The 19,958-nt window shown below is 43.4% G+C and overlaps 1 protein-coding gene across 26 annotated transcripts in view; it reads right to left on the bottom strand.

The window, feature by feature from the left end:
* LOC119619272 (uncharacterized) overlaps window positions 1-6,476 on the bottom strand; it is a 35,568-nt gene extending 29,092 nt beyond the window's left edge. For 9 of the 26 annotated variants that reach the window (XM_073007993.1, XM_073008002.1, XM_073007996.1 and 6 more), the window contains exon 1: window positions 2,631-6,192. The gene's annotated coding sequence lies outside the window, so the exon portion shown is untranslated. Of the gene's footprint in view, window positions 1-1,158; window positions 1,292-2,630; window positions 6,278-6,365 lie in introns of those variants that run through there. The other 17 variants (XM_073007992.1, XM_073008000.1, XM_073008001.1 and 14 more) reach the window with 5 other exon arrangements.
* Window positions 6,477-19,958: the final 13,482 nt, after the last annotated feature.

Here is a 19,958-nt window from a genome sequence, read left to right as displayed (position 1 = left end):
CGTGAACCCGGGAGGCGGAGCTTGCGGTGAGCAGAGATTGCGCCACTGCACTCCAGCCTGGGCGACAGAGCGAGACTCCGTCTCAAAAAAAAAAAAAAAAAAATTAAAAAAAAAAAACAATTAAAAAAAAAAATTTGTTAAGAGGATGGTATGGTTTCGATGTGTTTATTTGTCCAAAGCTCATGTCAAACTGTAAGCCTCAAGGCTGGAGGTGGGGCCTGGTGGGAGGTGACTGGATCAGGAGGCAGACTTGCCCCTTGCTGTTCTTGTGATAGTAAATTCTCATGAGATCTGGTTGTTAAAAGTGTACAGCACCTCCCCCTTCACCACCCACTTCCTCCTGCTCCAGACACAGAGGACGTGCCTGCTTCCCCTTCATCCTACACCACGACTGTAAGTCTACTGAGGCCTCCCCAGCCACGCTTCCTGTACAGCCTGTGGAACTGTCAGCCAATTAAACCTCTTCGCTTTATAAATTACCCAGTCCCAGGTAGTTTTTTATAGCAATGGGAGAACAGACTTATACAGAGAATGTATCTTATGTCAAATGGTTGTATCCCAAAAGGGGTGGGGAGTGGGGAGGAAGAAACTCATGTAGGCAAAGGTTGTTTATCGCACTGTTTGTGGTGATGGTTCCATGGGCGAATACTTTACAGCTAAGTATATTTTGCACATGGGAGGAATGTAAATAATTTATAGCCAGAGGGAAAACTGGTTTACTAAAGACTGCTACAGATTCTCACTATCCCTCTTATTGAAAGGTAGAAGCTAATTACTCTCTAATCTAATACCCTATGTAAAGGAAGAGAGAAGGATGTAACTTTTATTTTGGATTTGTTAAGCTTGAGGTGCCTTTCAGATAGCTACAAAGAATCATTCAATGGAGAGTTGAACCTGTGGTCTAGAGCAGCGATCCCCAACCTTTTTGGCACCAGGTTTTGTGAAAGACAATTTTTCCATATACCAGGGTGTGACCCCTCACATGGTTTTGGGATGAAACGGTTCATCAGGCATTAGATTCTCATAAGGAGCAGGGAACCTAGATCCCTCACATGCATAGTTCACATTAGGGTTCATGCTCCTATGAGAATTTAATGCTGTCATTCATCTGACAGGAGGCAGAGCACAGGCAGTAATGCTTGCTTGCCTGCCACTCACCTGCTGTGCAGCCCAGTTCCTCACAGGTCACAGACTGGTACCAGTTCATGGCCTGGGGGTTGGGGATCCCTGGTCTAAAGGCTGGAGAAGTCCAAGCTGGAGAGAAACACAACTGCTACACCAGAGAGCAGAACTGGTAAAAAAACAAACAAACAACAACAACAAAAGAACTGCACAGTGGGATGGATGGGGAATTGGATCAAACAATTGGACAAGTTATGTAAAGGAGAAGGAGAATAATTCAGGAAAAAAAAGACAAGCAGCATCAGTGAGGTCATGATAGAAACTAACACAGAAGAATTTCCGGGAGAAAAATCATGAACGATAATTTGAAATGCAGGAGTCCCCCCTTATCCACGGGGGATACACTGCAGGTCCCCTAGCAGATCCCTGAAACTGTATAGTACCAAACCTTATATACACTATGGTTTTTCCTATATATACATACCCTTGACAGTTTAATTTATAAATTAGGCACAGTATGATACTAACGACAATAAAATGGAACAATTATAACAATATACTATACTAAAACTTATAGAAATGTGGTCTCTCAAAATATCTTATTCTACTATATTCAACATATTCAAAATATCAAAATACTCAAGATATTCAAAATATCTTATTGTCTTTTCTGTCTGCAGTTGACTATGGGTAACTGAAACCACAGAGAGCGAAACTGTGGATAAGGGGGATAACTGTATGGCACAAGATTCAAGTAAGGCAGACTAGAGAATAGCCAATGGATTTGCACATGATTTAGGTTAATGGTGAGCATCAGAATAAACGAATTAAGACTACACTGAATGAAAGCGCAAGTGAGCAGTGGAAATATTTGTCAGAAAATACAATTGTGAACAATCTGCTACAAATTTTCCATGTACAGATGAATTGACAGAAACATATGGGGGGTTAGTTAAGGACCTGTGGTCAACTCAATCCTCCAGATGTTCTAGGTTTTAGCCATGAATTAAGTAGGGCCTTCCAAAAGCTGTCTGAGATCACACTGTTTCAGCAACTCCAGAAAAACCTCATTACGGGAGTTGTGCTTTAGCACTAAGTGACTATTTCTACTGCAAAATGCTAATAGTGTTTATTTCCAGGTTGGCAGTAAAAAAACTTTTCACTACATCATCTCTGTGACCAATGCAGTCAATGTTCCAGACTTTAGTGACAGCAAGTCTTCTCGTCCCATGAGAATGTAGCACGTACTTTCCAGTTTCCATTCCAATCACGTAACAAATGTGACTGCCTTTTTGTTGCAGCATCAGAAAGACCAGAGACATATCTGCACTCAAGTTCCATGGCTTATAACCTGCATATGTCTACAAGCCAGCAATATTTTATTTATGTGCATTTCCTTTAACCTGAATTTTACTTATTTCTATTTTTTTCATTTTAATCCATGGACTCCATAAAGGCAAAAAATGCAATGTAAAACAAAGTGAGGAATATATAAACAAATAACTCACCAGAGATTTATTCACTGTTTGTTGATTGTGGAAACGCACAGAGCACTCTGGAAGCATAGCTGGGAAAACAGTCGAATGGAGTGGGTTAAGGAGAGAACTGGTGTGGCTTGGTCCTAGATTCTCCTGCCCAAAATGCTCTACACAATAGCTGGAAAAGACTAAAACAACAACAAAACCTCCCTGTGACAGAACAGTCATTCATGCCTCAATAAGGGACAACAAATATCCCACCGAAGATGTACCCACAAGTACATTAACTAGTAGAGATACATACAACTTATTTTTGGATTAATGAAAACATGTATTACCTACTGATTTAGGAACAATTAATTTGCCCAAAAAAACAATGTAAAAATTTAAACCAAAGAAATATACACTTAGTCTTCAATGAAATTAATACTGTAGAAATATAATTCACACATTAACTATTTCACTACTAACACGGAGATTCTACACGATTCCATATAGGTGTTTCCACTAGAACACACCTTGCTTTTATACCTTTGCATCACTGAAAGGATGCATCTTTTATATACCTACGCAGCATTGAAAGGATGCATCTTTTATATACCTACGCATCACTGAAAGGATGCATCTTTTATATACCTACGCAGCATTGAAAGGATGCATCTTTTATATAACTACGCATCACTGAAAGGATGCATCTTTTATATACCTACGCAGCATTGAAAGGATGCATCTTTTATATAACTACGCATCACTGAAAGGATGCATCTTTTATATAACTATGCATCACTGAAAGGATGCATCTTGCAACCCAACATTTTTTGCCCACAATTATATAGGGGGAAAATGTACATATTGTATATTTCTTGGGATATACTGTCTTAGTAATGTTTCCTAATGACATGTCTCCCTGTATCTCAGACCTCATACAGTATGCTCCGATAACGACCAGGGCTCTGCCATTTGACTTGCTTTTGCCAATGGGACATAGAAAATATGATGAAAATATAGGCTGGAAAAGTACTTGCCCACTGGTGCTTGCCTTCTCGGACAAGGGTCAGCATGAACCACCAGACATGTGAGTGAAGGCACCAGATGACTAAAGCCTCATTTGTGATCCAGACAACATTAGCAAAGGAAATGCCCAGGTGAACACACACCAAAATGTGAATCAACAGAACTTCTATCAAATAAAATGGTCACTTCTTTTTAAGCCAGTGAGTTTCATTGGTTCTTTAGACAGAAAATAGTAACTGATACACCTACGCCACCAGAACTCAATGTTTTTAAGAAAATCATGTGAAGGAGATAATGTGAAATTACTTGTCAAGTACAATCACTAGAACATCACAACCTTATGTTGAAGTTTTGCAAATCACAATGCCAACTTGACGGAAATCAGTGAGACTGCTGGTGCTAAGAGACGATGTGAATCGTAAAAAGCAACTCTTTGCATATTAGTAAATTGTGTTTTAAGGTTCTTCACATCATAAAAATGTCTGTTGACTTTAAAAAAACATAATACACAAAAAGGATCTCTTATAAGTAAGCATTGTACTGTATTTTACTTACATTTTAAGACACTGGTTTGGAACAGAAGTGAGACACAGTCTAATCTTCCCTTTTTAAATATGTAAAATATGCTATTATTTTCCTACAGAATTTATGATTTCCAAGAACAGATTACTGACACTAAGTGGGAAACACTTGTGTTATTTGCCCTTGAGGTCACATAATTCACAGGAAGAGTTGGGGATAACAGGAAGAGAGATGGTTAACGGAATGTTTCTGCTTGGTTGGTTGGTTGGTTGGTTGGTCGGTTTTGAGACAGAGTCTCATTCTCTCACCCAGGCTGGAGTGCGGTGGCACAACCACAGCTCACTGTAGCTTCGCCCTCCTGGGCTCAGGTGATCTTCCCACCTCAGCCCCCCAAGTAGTTGGGGCCACAAGTGCACGCCACCACAACCAGCTAATTTTTTTTTTTCTTGTAAACACATAGGGTATCCCTATGTGGCCAAGGCTAGTCTCAAACTCCTGCGCACAAGCGATCCTCCTGTCTTGGCCTCCCAAAGTGCTATGATTACAGCTGTGAGACACTATGCCCGGCAAGGGAAAGTACTTTATTATTTTTTTTTCCCGTGGGAGGGGTGGGCAGGCACGGAGGGGCTGAGAAAGTACTTTAAAGCAATGTTTGTTCTTAGTTGACTTCAGTGTCAACAAAAATCTAAAAAAAAAAGAAAAAAAAAAACTTCTGACTTAATTGGGGCAAAATGAATAACACTAGCCAAAAAGTCAGGAAGCATAACATCTGCATATCATGTGACCCCGGCAAGTCACAGCTCCTCAAAGCCAAATTTTTTTCATCTTTCTCATAAGGTGGAAATAGTTTGGCAAAACCTTACCGAACTGCCAGGAAGAGCTACCAGGATAGCGGGAGCTTCGGCATATCACTGGACGCTAAATTTTGTGATAGGCTTTTTTTTTTTTTTTTTTTTTTTGAGAGACAGAGTCTCGCTCTGTTGCCCACGCTAGAGCAGGGTGGCACAACTTCAGCTCACTGGAACCTCCACCTCCCGGGTTCAAGTGATTCTCTTGCCTCAGTTTCCCACGTAGCTGGGACTATACAGGTGTGCGCCACCATGCCCAGCTAATTTTCGCATTTTTTAGTAGAGACAAGGTTTCACAAAATGTTGGCCAGGCTGGTGTCGAACTCCTGACTTCAGGTGATCCTCCCGCCTTGACCTAGACTACTTTTAAGAAAGTTCAGCCACTGGAAACAATGAGAAAAGATTGAACGAATTAAAGTGTGTTTACAGAGTACTGCAGACAAATCCTCTCAGGTATAACAGGTTATTTTTCCACCCAGGACAACACTATTAAGTTCCCTCCAGTAAGTAACATCTCTTTGGCCCTTGCCTGTCACCCGCAGCCAAACTCCCCTCTTCCTTCTGAATGTTGGTCCAAACTTTCCGCTACCAGCCAGTATTTGAGAGCTACTGGATAAGGTATTATCAACCAAATCTGGACCACTCTGGGGAGTGGGAAAATAATTGCTTGGGTCATACAAACTGGAATCTTCGCCTGTGACACTTCCCCTGCTTTGAAGCACTAGTGAGAGGGTTAGTCCAGAGAGGTGTTCTTTTAGGTGGATTCCTAAAAGGCGCCCTCCTCCAAACTTTATTATAAAGAAAACAGGACCATCATCTGGCACCCCCAACTTCCCTAGAAACCAGATCTTGTATAAACTCCTATAAACTAAAGCGGGGATGGGATGCGTAGGAAGGGGACACAAGCAGAATCTTCACTTGCTGAAAAGACACCAGGAAACCCCACTAATACACTCGCCAGGTAGTAGGACGGTGTGCACGCGCTTGGTACTCCTCATCTGGGAATGAGGGGCATCTTCCTAGAACTGTCCGTATGCCGACCTTACAAGGGGGTGCAGGGAATGCCGCACAAGGTCCATGCGGTGCCGGAGCGCAGCCTCCCCGCAGACCTCCCAGGTGGGACGGCCTGCAGATCCCGTCCCCGCGCCACCCGCTTCGCCCACCCGCTCCGGCGCCTCTGGAACTGGCTTCAGTGCCGGGATCCCACGCCCGCCCTCCCAGCAGCGCCGCCCTTTTAGCCCCAGCGCTACACCGCCGCCTGCACCTGCGCGTCAGGCCCCGCCCCCTCGAGATGTGCCCACGCCTCTGCTCCCACCAACTGTGGCACGTCGCCCGCCTCCCTATGGTGCCTCCAAGCCCGCTGTCTCCGGTTTCATCCTACCACCAGCCTGCAGGGATGAACACCCCAACCCCAGAGCTTCCAGAGCAGCCTCTTGACGGCAGCAGGAGCCGGGTTTCTCAGGCGGAAGATGGTGGAGTAGACGGGGCGGCGCATGCGCAAAGGCCATCCGGAAGAGCCCTTCCCACCGTCCAGTGCTGGTGACGTCATTGGAAGCCGCGACGGCATTTCCCACGAGCCACTGCGGTACCGAGGCGGGAAATTCTGTTCCAAGCCGGAGCCGGGGACGGGTCGGGGTTGGCGTCTCCCCGCCTGACAGACGTGGAATCTGGTTAATAAATCCTGGTTTGACAACCAGGCACATTGTGGGAATATTGGGAAAATTCGAATGCGGCCAACTGGTCAATTATATTAGCAAGTAATCTTACTTCTTTTTTACTTCTAAGTGTTGCTGTTACAGAAAAAACTTTTTTTTTTTTTTTAACGGATTCTCCCTCCGTCTCCCAGGCTGGAGGGCAGTGGCGGGATCTCAGCTCACTACAGCCTCCACCTCCCGGGGTCACGCGATCCTCCTGCCTCAGCCTCCAGAGGAGCTGGGACTACAAGCGCGCGCCGCCACGCCCGGCTAATTTTTGTGTTTTTAATGGAGATGGGGTTTCCCCATGTTGCCCAGGCTGGTCTCGAATTCGTGGCCTCAAGTGATCTGCCCACCTTGGCCTTCAAAAGTGCTGGTGTTGCGGGAAATAGAGGACTAGAGAGACTAGGCAGCCCAATATGGAGAACAGGAGGATTGTTTATTTGAGGGTATGCACCGGATTCGTGGATTCATGTCTAAAAAGCTGAGCATTGAACAAAGACGGAGCAGGGCTTTTATAAGCAAACTCAGAAGCAAAACAAAAGCTGTTAATCATACAGTGACCGGTCACGTAATCTATAGGGAACTGTTGACTTGGCATAACTTGTGGCCTTGCGTAGCCAGTGACCTTGTAGCTGCCTCGAAAAAAAAATAAGAACCGGCTAAATACAGACATTTGTAAATACATCATCATGCTTAAGAAGCCAGGGAAAGCAGTAACAGTAAAGGAATTTGTCTTTCTGTCTTTTGTTTTCTTTTAACTTTGCTCTGGAAGTGGGGGTTGTCTGGAGCCTATTCCTTTGGCCTTGGCTTCTCAAACAGTGTTAGCTTATAACTGTCTTTGAAGTGAGCTTACTAGGCAGAGGAAAGCTTGTGCTTTTCTTTTTAACCTTTGCCTTGCCTGTGACCTTTCTTGGAGTGAATGAATGCATATTTATTTTTAAATTTGTGCCTCAGTTTCCTCCTTTTGATGCCTTTTATTAAAGAAGTTTAATAGAAGGCATCACTATTACTTAGTTCTGCCTGAAGAGACAAGTTTTCTTCTTTAGGCACAGGCTGGTATTTACACAGATCCGTTAGCTGAGTGGTGGTTTGCTTAGCTACTGTTGCCTCTATAGTTCACTGAATGCTTCTAACAAGGAGGGGTAAGAGGCAAGGGAGTACTGGGCAAACTCTTAGTATGTCCAGGACTATTCTTATTAAATCCACTGAAGAAGGAAAACCAGCCTCCAAAGAGGGAATCTGGAGACTGCCTTTTCCAAGTTTGGACTGGAACATGGGGTAATTTTCTCATTCTTGCAGTTATTTCTATAACTGCCTTTCCATTGTCATCGGTTTCCAGGAAGCAATTTGTTAGACTGAACTTTCCACATACTCCTCCTTCCTGGGCTAGGAGGTAGTCTAAAGCTAATCTGTTCTGATAAATAGCATTCTTCACTTTTGTGGCTTGCTGGGCCAGTAAATCGAATGCATTTGCTGTTTCATTAGTGATCATTTCAAGTACTGCCTGCAAACTTATGATGCAGCTAAGCATGTAAATAGGAGTGCGGTATCCTCATGACCTATCTTGTGCCTACGTAGCTGGCCTATAGTATTGAATTATTCTTTCAGAGAGCCAATCTGTGTCTTTCTAATCTCCTATTTCTGTATCTCTTTTTATGTCTGCATCTCTTTTGCTTCTTCTAACTTCATCATAGATGGGATACTTTAAAGTTTCTCCCTGTTGCAGTGGGAGTAGGAAAAAACATGGTCTAATTGTTTCAAACACACAGGACTTTGTCCATTTAGCTGACAACTGTCAATAAGCCTGTGGCTTACAGATCCAGTAAAGACCAGGGGGTGCTTGCCAAGCATTTGGAGCTTCAAGCTGATATCAGGTGTGGTTTACAGGAGAGAAACAGGAGAATGGATTTGGATGAGGTGCTTTGCAGTCATCTCTGCCTCGCCACAAAGTTTTTTTTTAGTGTTTCAATATAATATTGCTGTCCTAAGCAGGTTAGTTCTCCTACTGCATCAGCAAGCAACACAGTATCTCTTGATAATAGAAGTTTTTAAGAGCCAGACACTTGAACTTGTGGGCATCAGTTCTGGGGAAGAGTCAATGAGAGTTAAATTATCTTGTGGCATTAACTCTTTTGCTTCCTGAGGCCATTGGTCTCCTATGTTAGTCTTTCTACAAACATAACATGAAACGCCTGGGCTGCCAGCAGTGTTTTCAGCCAGCTGAGCAAACAGGTTTTCAGCTAAAGGAGTAGGCTCTGGTAACTTCTGGTCTTCTTGCTCATAGAATGATTTAAGAGTTGGAACTGTTGCTGGGCTGGCTGGGTCCGGGGTCTTTTTCTGATGACATAGACGTAGGTTGCTGAGTGTGTGTGTATATAGACGTGTGTGGGGTGACCTGCAGTCTACGTGGGTATGTCTGGCTTTAGAATGGTGACATTTACAGGGTGACAGGTTTTTGCTTCAAATCTGGTTTCACCGGCATTTTGGTAAGCATAATTGACCTTTGTTGTGTGCCAGGGTGCTACGATATGCAATGCCAACAATCTTTTTCTGGGGTCCTAGGGGAACAAGGTAGAGTTACTCTTGGCATGCATACATATTTGTTGTCATTTCTACAGTATCTTTCTAAAGGTAAGTTACCACGGACAGGGGAGTCTTGGTCTGCTGCCTGACGAGCATCAAAATACAGAGAAATAGGCCCTTAGTAAAAGGGAGGGACCCTGGTTTGATTTAAGAGGGGACTTTCCTTTGACCTCTTACGATGAGTCTCTTGGCAATATTTCTTCAGTAACTGCTTGAGTGTCTGGTTCATGCGTTCTACTTTTCTGGAACTTTGCGGCCGATAGGCTTCTTGTTATGTTTCATGTTATGTTTGTAGAAAGACTAACACAGGAGACCAATGGCCTTAGGAAGCAACTTCTATTTTATTTTTAACAGTCTTGTTACGTCTTGCACTATTTCAGCTACAAATGTCGGCCTATTGTCTGACTTTAAAGTTAGAAGCTGTCTAAACCTGGGGATAATGTCTTTTAACAGTACTTTAGTCACTTCTTGTGCTTTTTCTGTCCTGGTGGGGAAAGCCTCAACCTATCCTGAAAAAAGTGCAAATAAACACTAGCATATACTGATAGCCTCTGGCACGGGGCATTTTGGTAAAGTCTATAAGCAAGTTTTCACAAGGCATGAAGGCATGGCTCCTTCTCCTGTTCAGTTTCTTAGAGGAGGGGTTCTTTTTCTCTCTCTCTCTCTCTTTTTTTTTTTTTTTTTTTTTTTTTTTTGTAACTTCACATAATGGCTTAGCCATCAGTGAGAAATTTATAATCTAGATACAGGAGAATCTTACTGCTTTCAACCTCTAATATGACAATGGGCTCTTGGAGGCCTAATGAGAAGGAGCGCGGTCTGTCTTCATCCTCCCATCTTTCAGCTCCTGCTAGCCTGAACAGATCAGTATCTGGTTCCTCTAAGGTGCGGCAGCCTTTGGCCAATGGCCTTTTTGTCTCACAGCCTTGGCCATTTCTTTCATTGCCTTCTGGACATTCATCCTTCTAGTGTCCTTTCTTTTTGCATCTCGCACACTGATCCTTCTCTAGCCTTGGTCAACTTTCAAATCCTTGTCTAACTTGACTTCTTCTGTGTCCATGTCTGCGTCCACGTCATCTTACACTGCTGATCTCTTTTTCTATAAGAGCTGCTGCCAACAGATCTTAAGCCTCCAGTCTGCTTCTTTCTTTGCCTCCTGGTCATAGTTAACATACACTTTGGAGGCTACTTCTGTAAGCTGGGTGGCATTCATACCTGCAAAACTTTATAACTTCCTGCAAAACTTTATAACTTCCTACAAAACTTTATAACTTCCTCTTCCTCTTCTTCTTCTTTTTTTTTTTTTTTTTTTTTTTTTTTTTTGAGACAGAGTCTCGCTCTGTCACCCAGGCTGGAGTTCAGTGGCACAATCTTGGCTCACTGCAACCTCTGCCTCCTGGGTTCAAGCAATTCTCTGCCTCAGCCTCCCAAGTAGCTGGGATTATAGGCGCCCACCACCACACCCGGCTAATTTTTTGTATTTTTAGTAGAGATGGAATTTCACCATCTTGGCCAGGCTGATCTCGGGCTACTGACCTCATGATCCACCCGCCTCGGCCTCCCAAAGTGCTGGGATTACAGGTGTGAGCCACCGCGCCCGGCCAAAACTTTCTAACTTCTGAAGCTTTCGTTTGATTTCACCTTGGGCCTGTCCTACAAATGACGTATTCACTGTACACTGATTTTCAGTGGCCTCAGGGTCAAACTGGGTGAAAGCCAGTATACCTCACAGAATCTTCCATAAAACTGGCTAGGGCTCTCATCACTTCCTTGAAGCACTTCTGAAATCTTCTATATATTAATGTCTTTCTTTCCACCATCTCAGCCTTTGCAGAGGTGCCCCTTAGTACCTCTGCAAACGCTGAAGCTGAGTTGCATCCTCTGGGTCCTAGTTAGGATCTTGGTCTGGGAACTGACCTTGAGTGTATGCCGGGCATGCACTGTGTCGGCTGATGCATGGGCTGCTAGCCAGTGGGGAGCTGCCTGGGTTACTCTCCTGCGCTCCTCAGTGTTAAATGACGTGAGGAGGAGCTGCTGACAGTCTGGCCAGGCCGGATTGTGTGTCAGAAAGATGGATGCATCAGATCTGGCCAGGCCGGATTGTGTGTCAGAAAGATGGATGCATCAGATCTGTAAGAGCTGGAGGCTTCTCCGTGTAGGAGGGAGTGTGGTGTTTCCAGTTTAAAAGGTCAGTGGTTGGAAAGGCTGACTGATGAAAGTCCATTGCCTTCTTTGGACTTGGCCTTGGTCATCATAATAAATGGGTCCTCGCGTCTCCTAGAGAGGCATTTGCAGAGCTTGATCACCGCTGGATCTAGACAGCCTGCTTGACTATCTTGACTTCCTTCCCTGGCCTCTCAAGGCTCTGATCCTCCCCTTCGGGGTGAAACTTGGAGAATGCTGGCTCTTGAGTCTGGCTCCTGGGGGGCTGTTGGACTCTGTAAAGGGGGTTAAGCTGGGACATATGGAGGAAGAATCTCTGTTCTTTCTGGCCGCTCCTGCAAAACTAACTTTTCTTGCTCTCTTTGGGACTTCTTTAACTCTGTGTCTGCCAGTGAAGCTGCTCTTACTTTCACTGTTGGCTGGACTCAGGCTACACGTGTTTTGCAATAAGCTGCTAAACAGGACTGGATCCAGGCTGGTCTTGTCTGTGCTATACTTAACTATGAATCAATATAAGGAAATTGATCTGGATGCCTCGGCTATCCTCTGACTCTTGTCACCACCTTCAATACACAGCCAATTATTTACTTATCTATAGTTCTTTCGGTCAGCCATCTAACACTAAAAGAAGGCCATTCTAATTTACAGAGAGTTCTCAACCCCTGTGGGATTAGCTTAACTCCATAATCCTCTGCAAAACCTTTCTTAAAGTTCTGTAACATGCCCTCTAATGGGGTGAGTTTTGATTACTTTCTTCCTATTCTTCCTTTTACGGCACAGCACACTCTTCCCTCTCGTTTCAGCCTACCACGCTGTCTCCTATTATGGGAGTTTTCAGACGCTGCTTGGCTTTGGAGAGTTCCTTATTCCTGCTACGACTCCGAGCTGTAGGGCAGTTCTTATTAGCCGCGTGCAGATCACTACTAGTCTTAGTCGGCCTTACACTTCGCTCGGAGCACACAGTCCACGCTAGGAGATCTGTGACTCCTTACTTCACAGCTGATGAGCTTAATTAGGCCTTTTCATTCACACACTTTCACACACTTCTCTGCTCCTTGTTCCTGTGTACCTAACTGGGGTGGCAAGCCACTCTCGCCATTTCTAGTTTCTTTTTCTCAACCGACTTGCAAGCCACTCTTGCACCTTGCGTCAGTTGGGGTGTGAGTTTCATCTGAACTGGCAAGCCTTTCTCACCGCCTTTAGCCTCTCTGGGTTGGACTGCTAGGCACACCTTGGGGGGTGATCAAGCCCCTCTTCTGTCCTTGTGGGACAGGTCCTGCCTTGGACCTTAAAACTACTGCAGTTCTTGAAGCACACTGTTTCTGGAATCATCCTGTAGCCTTTCTTTAGGTTCTGTTGTGCTGCTGGGTAGGGGCACTGGGTCACGTGAAAGCCGATCTCCTCTGTGGGCTGCAGTTCTCCTGGTGGCACCTGGGGTCACAGGTCTCCTGAGGTCTGGGGCTCTAGCCCTTAGAGGCAAAAGAGACAGTAAACTTGCTGTCTCTGGTCCCTTTGTGGTCGCCAAAAATGTCGCGGGAAACTGAGGACTAGAGAGACTGATACGGAGAACAGGAGGATTGTTTATTTAAGGTATGCACCGGCTCAGCTTTTTTTTTTTCTTTTTTTTTTTTTTTTTTTTTTTTGAGATGGAGTCTGGCTCTGTTGCCCAGGCTGGAGCACAGTGGTGCAGTCTCAGCTCATTACAACCTCCGCCCCCTGGGTTTAAGCGATTCTTGTGCCTCAGCCTCCCAAGTAGCTGGGGTTACAGGTGCACACCATCACACCTGGCTAATTTTTGTGTTTTTGGTAGAGACGGGTTCTCACCATGTTGGCCTGGCTGGTCTCAAACTCCTGACCTCAAGTGATCCACCCACTTTGGCTGGGATTACAGGCATGTGCCACCATGCCTGGCCCACTTCTCCTTTCCTAATCTAGATGGTTTGCATTTATTTCTGTTGCCAAATTGTCCTGGCTAGCACCTCCAGCATAATATGAATGGATGTAGTGAGAGTGGATTTATCCACCTTGTTCCTCATCTTAGGATGTAAGTATACAGGCTTTCAACATTAAGTATGCTATTGGCTGTGGTTTTTCATATGCCCTTTATTAGTTTAAAGATGTTCCCTTCTTTCCTTCTTTGTTGAACGTTTCATCACGAAAGGATGTGGGATTTTGTTTCTGAACTATTGAGATGACTGTGGTTTTGCTTACTGTATTCGTATGGTGTATTATATTAAATAATTCTGGCTGCTATCCAACCTTGTATACTTGGGATGAATCCAACTTGGTCATGAGGTATAATTATTTTCACATGTTGCTGTATTCTGTTTGCTTGTATTTATTTATTTATTTTATTTATTTATTTTTTGAGACGGAGTCGCTCTGTCACCCAAGTTGGGATGCAGTGGCATGATCTTGGCTCACTGCAAGCTCCGCCCCCCAGATTCATGCCATTCTCCCTCTTGCCTCAGCCTCCCAAGCAGCTGGGACTACAGGCGCCTGCCACCATGCCTGGTTAATTTTTTGTATTTTTTAGTCGAGACGGGATTTCACCATGTTAGCCAGGATGATCTCAATCTCCTGCCCTCGTGATCTGCCCGCTTTGGCCTCCCAAAGTGCTGGGATTACAGGTGTGAGCCACCACGCCTGGCCTCTCTGTTGGCTTGTATTTTATTGAAGAGTTTTGCATCTGTATTCATAAGATGTATTGGTCTGAATTTTTCTTTCCTCGTGATGTCTTTGTATGGCTTTGCTGTCATGGTAATACTGGCCTCATAGAATGAGTTGGGACATGTCTCTCTCTACCACTTCTATTTTTTGGAGAGTTTGGAAAGAATTGATCCTAAATCTTCTTCAAATGTTGGACAAAATTCACCAGCGAACTTTCTGGGCTAAGGCTTTTCTTGGTGTGGAGTTGTTTATTAATAATTAAATCTCTTTACTTATTGTGTCTAGTGAGAGCATTTTTTCTTGCATCAGTGTCACTGGGTAGTGTCTAGGAATGTTTCCATTGTATCTAAATTATCTAATATATTGGCATACCATTGTTCATATTATTTTTCCTTAAATGTTCTTTTCTTTTTGCAATGCTGGGAGTAATATATCCTCTTTCATTTCTGATTTTAGTTATTTCAGTCTTCTCTCTATTTTTCTTAGTCAGTCTAGAAAAATGTTAGGAAAACTTCCTGCCAGAACTGAGTTGTCCTACATAATGGAGAGAAAGCTCTCAGACCAAAGAAAGAGATAGACAATTCCAGGCTGGTAGACGGTCGAAGGTTTATTCAGGAGGATCTTACTGAGGTGGTCTTGGGCAGCAGCAAGATGAGGCAGATCTCCACATTTGCAATGCATGCCTGTCTAACCTTTTATATCATGAAAATAAAAAGGGGAAAAAGAAAAAAAGCCATTTAATTGCTTTCTTAATTTATTTACTTTCTACTTAAAGGAATTGTTCGGGTTTCCTACAATCTGGTCAGCATTTTTAGGTGAGGGGATGCAGGGGGGATGTTCCTAGCAACAGCAGTTATCTTGGTCCTCCAGTTCCCGTGTCCTTCAACTCACTACTTCTTGTTTGTATACCCAAAATACGTTTTCATGACAATAAGGTTTGTCAATTGTGTTAAGCTGGTTTGAATGTGCTTTTGGTTTCATTGTTTTTCTCCATTGCTTTTCTATTCTCTGTTTCATTGGTTTCTGCTATAATCTTTATTATTTCCTTCCTTCTGCTTACTTTAGCTTCTATTTGCTGTTCTTTTTCCAGTGTCCTTAGGTTGAAAGTTATGTTATTGATTTGAAATAGTTCTTTTTTATTATAGATATTTACAGTAATAAATTTCCCTGTAAGCATGTCTCTAATTGTCTTTCATTAAGTTTTGTATGTTGTGACTTCCTTTTCATTCCTCTCAGTATATTTTCAAATTTCTGTTTTGATTTCTCCTTTGATTAATAATTTGGATGTGTATTAATTTCCACATATTTGAGTTTCCCTACTTTTTTGTTATTAATTGCTAGGTTCGCTCTATTGTGACTGGGACACATGCTGTTCAGTTCCTTTAATGGCTTAGCGTAGAGTCTATGATGGACAATGTTAATAAGCCTTTGAGAAGAATGTAGCTTCTTTTGTTGTGTGGAATGTTTTGCACGTGTTTTTCAGGTCTGGTTGAACTATGAAGTTGATGGTTTTTCTATCCATTAGTGGAAATGCAATATTGAAGTCTCCAGTCATCATCAATTTTGACTCATTTCTGTCAGTTTTTGTTTCACGTACTTTGGTGATGTTTAATTGGGTGCATATATGTTTATACTTGTACTTTCTTACTGATGAGTTGACCATTTTATTTTATTATTGTAAAATGTCCCACATTATCTCTAAAAAAAAAAAAAATTTTTTTTCTTTTTTTTTATAATTTGCAATGGCGTGATCTCAGCTCACTGCTACCTCCGCCTTCCGGTTTCAAGCGATTCTCCTGCCTCAGCCTCCTGAGTAGCTGGGATTATTGGCACATGCCACCACGCCCAGCTAATTTTTATATTTTTAGTAGAGACGGGATTCTACCATGTTGGCCAGGCTGGTCTAGAACTCCTGATCTCAGGTGATCTGCCCACCTTGGCCTCCCAAAGTCCTGGGATTACAGGCATGAGCCACCGCACCTGGTCAATTTTTTTTGTTTTAAAATTCATTGTGTCTGATATTAGTATAACTACCTTAGAATAGTTTTCTCAGGGTTTCTGTTTGCACGATATATGTATTTCCATCTTTTTACTCTATTTATATCTTTGAATCTAAAATGTTACTCTGGTAGATGGCATAGATGATTTTTTTTTTTTGAGACGGAGTCTCACTCTGTCGCCCAGGCTGGAGTGCAGTGGCGTGATCTCGGTTCACTGCAAGCTCTGCCTCCCGGGTTCACATCATTCTCCTGCCTCAGCCTCCCAAGTAGCTGGGACTACAGGTGCCTGCCACCGTGCCCGGCTAATTTTTGTATTTTTAGTAGAGGCGGCGTTTCACCATGTTTGCCAGGATGATCTTGATCTCTTGACCTCATGATACACCCGATACACCCGCCTTGGCCTCCCAAAGTGCTAGGATTACAGGCGTGAGCCACCACACCTGGCAACAGTGAGTATTTTCTAAAATGACAATTACATTTCTTTAATGATTTTAGTACTCTATTTTTGGCTTATTATGCTAGTCAGTGTTCTTAGGCTTACATTATACATTTTAACCTATCAGAATCAGCTTCAGATTCATGCTAATTCAGAACAGTTTCCGTTAGACAAAAACATTACCTCTACCTTTTCCACGCCCTTCTGCATATAGCTTTGTACCCTATGTAGTTCTATCCCCTTCTTATTGTACCTTTTTAAGGTATTATTCTTATTTATATTACATCTATAAATACTAAAAACTCAACAATACATTGTTAGAACTATTACTTCGTATAACCATGTCTTTTAAGAAGCTGAGAGGAAATAGTAAAGCACATAAATATTTAAAATTTTAAGTTAACCTTCTTGTTTATCATTTATGATTCTCTTCATTTGTTTTTCCAGATTTGAGTCGTCTGTAGTCTGATATATGGAGTCGTTGTCTTAACCCAATACAGCTTTGTTCCCACTCACCTCGGTTAGACTGTTATTGGCAAACATACTAAATTTTGTAAGTCACAGGACAAACAATACATTGAACAGACATTGTTTTATAAATTGCTTTCTAAATCAATTAAGAGAAAAAATAGAAAATTGTGCATTTATACTGCCTTTTATTCTTTTCATAATATAAAATATATTAGTTTTAGAGTTTCATGTTTACCTTTACTGGTAGGGGTGTGTGTGTGTGTGTGTGTGTGTGTGTGTGTGTGTGTGTATAAATTTGGATTATTGTGTGGGTAATCATTTTCAGCCTGAATAACTTCTTTTAATATGTCTTGTGAGATAGGTCTGGTAGCAATGAATTATCTCAGTTTTGTTAATCTAGGTATGTCTTTGTTTCACCCTCATTTTTGAACCATAGCCATGCTGAATACAGGATTTTTTCTTCAGACATTGTATATGTTACTCCCCTTCTTCCTGGCCTCTACTATTTCTGGTGAGAAGTCGGCTGTTAGTCTCCTTGGGATTCCTCCTGTTTATAACCGTTTTAGAGGATCCCTTTTAAGCTCAAGGGCTCCTCTTTCTTTATCTCACTTTCTGCTTTCAGCATTTCCTGTGTGTCTTCAGCTTTCAGCATCATTACTATGATGTGTCTGTGGATCTCTTTACGTTTGTCTCATTTGAAGTTCCGTGAGTTCCTGCATTCACGTGAGTAAAAGTTTATTTGCTGTATGCTCTTGGGACCATTTGCAGAGACTGTGAATGGTTATTTTTGTTTTGTGTAGTTTTTGAAATTTTGAATAATTTTCAGAAGAGAACTTATTTCTCACTCACCTTCCTATGCAGGTCAGTGAGGGGTATGTGGACTCCACAGAGTGCCTCAGGGACCTAGGCTGTTGCTAGCTCTGACATCTTACAGCTGCTCCGTCTGGAGCACATCACAGGCTGCACAGCTGTAAGTGGACCACATAAGAGTAAGTTTCCCCTGCAGCTTGACCAGGAGCTAGGCAGACTTAGGGATAGGCCGATGCAATTGAGCTCGGTTCACGTGCCATGAGGTGACCCCTCGGTTCACGTGCCATGAGGTGACCCCTCTTCCAGCTGCCAGGGTATCTCCTGGGTCCCCAGAGAATTTGCTTTGTTCTGCCTCCTTGCTGGTTTGGACATTGTTATTTAACCTGGCTCAGTCCTGCCTTCCAAATAGTTTTCCTTGAAAGTTCCCATAATATTTCCCACAGTCAGAGGTCAAAGCAGTCAATAACAAATTACTACCAACCTTGAAATAGATGAAGATGAGTTAGTTTCCAGTGGGATTCTTGGGGCCTCAAACTTGGTGGTAGGGGGGTGCCAGTTGTGTGGAATTTGAAGCTAATCTGTAAATTGGGAAAAACTTTGGATTTGGAAGGCAGTCAGTCTTCACCAGGATTTAGACAGGTAGAGGCCACCCTTCAGCCAGCTGGTGGGTGAGAACATTTGTGTCCAACAGAAACACTTGGTGGAACATGACACAGCTTTCAGTCATCACTTTGCCTATGCTGGGGGCTTGTGTGTGGTGCTGAACAAGACCGAATGTTCCACGTATCTTTCCCCTGATTTTACTACTATGGAGAACTGAATTTAAAAGGTGGCCGGTAACACTGTTTCTCCAAACACTGCCATTGAATACATTAAGGGAATTTCTCAGGGGAAGGAAACACATGAGGTGCTTCTGGGAGCTGCATGTGGCTGATTTGTAGGCCCCTAATGATGGGTGGCCAGCTTGACTATTCCAGGGTTTTCTAATTTCTATGTTTCATCTAGTCCCAGTTACTGTGACTTGTGTTACCCCACTGATATGCTTTGGATGTTTTTTCCCCCCCAAATCTCCCGTTGAAACGTGACCTCCCACGTTGGAGGCGGGCCCACTGGGAGGTATTTGGGTCGTGGGGACAGATCCCTTGTGAATGCTTGCTGCCGTCCTCATGGTCAGGAGCAGGTTCTTACTCTGAGTTCACATGACATCTGGTTATTTAAAGAGGCTGGCGTCTCCCTAGTCTCTCTCTTGCTCGCTCTCACCAGGTGATGGCCAGCCCCATCTTAGCCTTCTGCCATGATTGTAAGTTTCCCAAGGCTTCCTTAGAAGCAGATGCTGGTACCATGCTGCTTGTATAACCTGCAGAACTGTGAGCCAAATAAACCTCTTTTCTTTCTAAATTACCCAGCCTCAAGTATTTATTTATAACAATACAAATGGAGGCCGGGCGCGGTGGCTCAAGCCTGTAATCCCAGCACTTTGGGAGACCGAGATGGGCGGATCACGAGTTCAGGAGATCGAGATCATCCTAGCTAAAACGGTGAAACCCCGTCTCTACTAAAAAAAAAACCAAAAAAAAAAAAAAAAACTAGCCGGGCAAGGTGGCGGGCGCCTGTAGTCCCAGCTACTCGGGAGGCTGAGGCAGGAGAATGGTGTAAACCCAGGAGGCGGAGCTTGCCGTGAGCCGAGATCTGGCCACTGCACTCCAGCCTGGGCGACAGAACGAGACTCTGTTTCACAAAAAAAAAAAAAAAAATGGAGTAAAACATAGACCAACTGAAAGCATGAGTACCTCTTTGAATCAGGCCACTTCACTGTGAACTATGGCTCTGTGTTTTTTTTGTTTTTGTTTTTGTTTTTGTTTTGAGATGGAGTCTCACTCTGTCACCCAGGCTGGAGTGCAGTGGTGTGATCTCGGCTCACTGCGAGCTCCACTGCCTCCCGGGTTCATGCCATTCTCCTGCCTCAGCCTCCCGAGAAGCTGGGACTACAGGCGCCCGTCACCATGCCCGGCTAATTTTTTTTGTATTTTTAGTAGAGACGGGATTTCACCGTGTTAGCCAGGATGGTCTCGATCTCCTGACCTCATGATCCGCCCGCCTTGGCCTCCCAAAGTGCTGGGATTACAGACATGAGCCACCGCACC

This window comes from Chlorocebus sabaeus, chromosome 20 (genome assembly GCF_047675955.1).
Source record: "Chlorocebus sabaeus isolate Y175 chromosome 20, mChlSab1.0.hap1, whole genome shotgun sequence".
Taxonomy (NCBI): Eukaryota; Metazoa; Chordata; class Mammalia; order Primates; family Cercopithecidae; genus Chlorocebus; species Chlorocebus sabaeus.
The sequence above is the reverse complement of the archived record's forward strand: the minus strand, read 5'-3'. Positions and strand labels throughout refer to the sequence as shown.